Genomic DNA, 3,916 nt, shown 5'->3' on the forward strand with positions numbered 1-3,916 from the left:
ATAGATTGATTCTCTTACTTTTTTCCTTGCCCTATACAAAGAACTGACATAGACATCCACATTATATATGGATTTCACTCTTTTTTGCAATACATCTATGGGCATATTTGGCTGCTCCCTAAAAAAATTCATGCACCACTCAGCAATCCAACTTGAAGTGACCATATGATTTTGGTACTTCCTGGAACAGCTGTGTTTGGGCTTAAGGGATACTAAAAGGAATTTCATCTCATTCTTCAACTACCTCCCATATATCCTTTACCTACAGATTCTGTGAACTGTACTATCATCATCACTAGAAGGGGTGATTCTAGATTATCACTATCATACTTCTCTACACTACCATCACTTTCTTCCCTACCCTCCCCAGCCCCACCCTCACCAGCATCCTCACCAGCATCACCCTCACTAGCATCCCCAATATCTCCATCCACATCTGCCTCTTCAACAACCCCTTTTGTAACATCCCCAGCCCGTTAAGGCTGAGTTTGCCACTTTTCTTCTTTTACAACAAAAGTTATTGCAAAGATCTATAAGGTCTATCAGAGTACTTGATTTTAAAGGATACGAAAAATGTATAAAACATTATTCAAGAGATTTTATTACAAGCGAAATTAGAAAACATTAAACTTTAGTTGCGGAATATCATATCATTACAATAACTTATATGAAAAGACTTTGAAAATTAATAATTATTCCCACCCCATTCCGGCCTCCTATTCCAGCATCCTTTCTACCTGAAAACAAGAAATAAAACTGAATGAGCCCAAAGGGGGCCCAGCAAGTAAAATCCACAACCATAAATAGTTTTACTCCTTGTTCTCAGTTTTGAAAATCATTTTCGCAAATAAATATAATTCTAGCCATAATAATATCTGTATGTACGGTTGCATCTCCCGTAACATATACATACTATTACATCTAGTAATAGATCATCGTTGTAAATCATCTTTATAAATCATCATCATAATGCATCATTATAAATAATCTTTGTAAATCATCATAGCATATCATCGTTGAAAATATAGTATCATTTTCTCATAATAGGCCCATGTACACTATTACCCCTGTGCACGAGGGTTGCGGGTCCTTGTGACCATGGCACTGAACTGTGGCCACAGCCATGCCCGACCGTCAATTAACTCTTTCTTGGTGCACTCAACGGTCTAGTTGATGGAATACCACCTTCTGGCATAGCCTCCTTCAGTGGTTTCGCCTCCATCCGAGTATCGGTACCGAACTCTCATCTTATCTTATCTTGGGGCCAAAAATACTCTCCTCCATACATGTGCCCTCATTTCATAAACATTTATCTCATCTCTTGTACTTTTCTTTGTACTTCTTTTGATGCATCTTAGGGCAACATGTAGGAGGGTTTATCATCTTTTTTCTTTCTTATAATCATCATCATTTCTCAACTTTCTTTTCTCAAAATGAAACCTTTTCAAATATAAACTTGTTGTACTTAGAAAGCGTTTAAATAAATAGAAACTTTCTAGATAATTCTTTTAGAAATCCTTCATGCATGCAACATAACTTCATAATACGTAAATAAAATAATCATTTACAATTTAATAAAGAATGAATAAATAGCATGACATGAAGTAATTTTAGAAGGGGTAGTGAATTTACTTACCTCTAGACTGAAGCTAGAAGTGGTATGAAGGAATCTAGTTGCTCCAATATGACTAACACCACTAGTATAACTTTTGAAACTAATTTCTAAAGTCCGCTATCTCTTGTGTTCTTTCTTTCTTGTAGCGCTTGGTCTCGCCCTTTCTCTCTCTGTTCTGAGTAAACACTCTTAGAAAGAAGAAAGACCGAGTAAAAAGCGGAAGAAGGAAGAATATATGCAAGAGATGGGAGAGGAGATGAGTGGTGAAAATACTGAAGGAGAAGAGCTCTATTTATAGGAGAAAATCAAACACTATTCTACCTTCAATTTACAATTATACCCTCATTTTACTATTTCACCAACCCTATACTATTTCACCAACCCTATACTATTCTACCAACCCTATACTATTCTACCTATACTATTCTACCTTCTTATTCTACCATCCTTATACCTACCATTTACTATCCTATTATTTCACCAATTACCATTCTCTAATTACCACTCTCATAAATTTTCCAAGAATTAAAATCCTTAGCTACAATGGATATTAAAATAACATCATTATCAAAATAATCTATTTAAATAGCTTTGAAAATTCTGGGACACTACAATCTTCCCTCCTTATTAGAATTTCGTCCTCGAAATTAAAGCCCATAAATATTATCGTCCAATCTTCAAGTTGAGGGATTCAGATAATATTCCTTTCAATCTTTCATCAAAGCTTACTCTCTTTTATCATATTGAAATTCCATCTCCTTCTTCTATGAGTAAATCTTATTCACAGTCTAAAGTCTCAATTTCTGCAATCATTCATCAATTCACACTAAAATCTTACCTCAAAATCTTTTCCATTGTTTCTTTCCAACCTCAATAACAACAATCAAGTTATTCATCAACAGTCTACAATCAAGGTTTAAACATCAAATTAATAAATCATGTGATCAATAGTTTATACCTCCAAACATCATAGTCCTCATTTCAAGCCTGCAATAATTCTCTCGATCTAATTTAATCAATCTTATCAAAAAGGTGTAAAAAAATCATCCCCGCCTATATTCTCTTTAGTATCTCAGTATTCCAAATCATGCATACGAAATTTTAATATGATGCTCTAATAATTATTAACTTCTCACCATCATAAACCTGTAAAAGTAAATAGCACCAACATTCTACAGTTTATATTTTCCAAAAACATTATTACATGAATATACCTCAGAAATGACATCATAATTCGATTCATTCTAAATACACAACCGTTTCTATTTTCTCATCCCAACTTTTGTGTTGATGCTACAATATCAGCGAAAATCTTTCAGTACTACATCTTTACTTGATAAATCATAACTCAACAATGGAAACTCGTAATTATGATTTCAACTCAAACGAAATACACGATTACATCAAATGTAAGATTCTCATTCATTCTTGACTAATACATATTGTGCTTGCTGCGTGCTAGAGATGAAATTGATAAGCAAGCAAAGTAGGATATGGGTAAGTTTCCAAGCTGGATGTCCCAAAACACTCATGTTATAATTTCTCTCCCTTGGGTCTTGCAAGGTAAAGAAGAGAAAAGAGAGAAAGATAGTCCTGTTGCTTTCTAGAAATGAAGATTTGAAAAGCATTTCAGGACATGGCATGTATGTGAGACTTTCAAAATACCCACATCGGATGCTCTCTCTCTTCTGTCATTTACGAAGACTGAGAAGGAAAGAGAGATATTTAGCCTGAGAAGCATGATCAAGGATAATCTTGCTTCCGCAGGACATGATCAACGATAATCTTGCTTCAATGGTTTACTACTGAGAGTATAAGGAGTTGGGTTTGTGAATCAAATCGTGAGGCGGCATTTTTCTCTTGAGGACACGCTCAACTAGGAGGAAAAGTCGAGCTTTCATTGTATGGAAGGCTATTAACAGAAGATTTCAGGCGAAGGGGTATGATCAGAAGGCATGTGTTGCAATGGAGAAAGAGGTGTGAATTTATATGAAGGGTTTCTGGATAATGAACGAGCGCGTGGTGCGTGTTGGCATGACAATTGCCCACGCATGGAATCCAAAGTCGTTGATTGAACAGTAGGTTTGAAAAAAAATGAGCTCAGTCAAATTTATGACAGGAGACCAGATCCTACTGCAACGGGATCTTTTGACAAAAATCCTTCGCGGCCCGAGGTCGCCTAACGCTTTGTTGTTTACTGTTTATTTCACTTGAAGTGAAAAATTTCTTTAAAGCCACTCGTCTGCTACTTCCAGAAACTTCAAAAAATTCTCTTCAGTTTCTGACGCTCAGTCTCTTCTC

The sequence above is a fragment of the Corylus avellana genome, chromosome ca1 (assembly GCF_901000735.1).
Source record: "Corylus avellana chromosome ca1, CavTom2PMs-1.0".
NCBI lineage: Eukaryota > Viridiplantae > Streptophyta > Magnoliopsida > Fagales > Betulaceae > Corylus > Corylus avellana.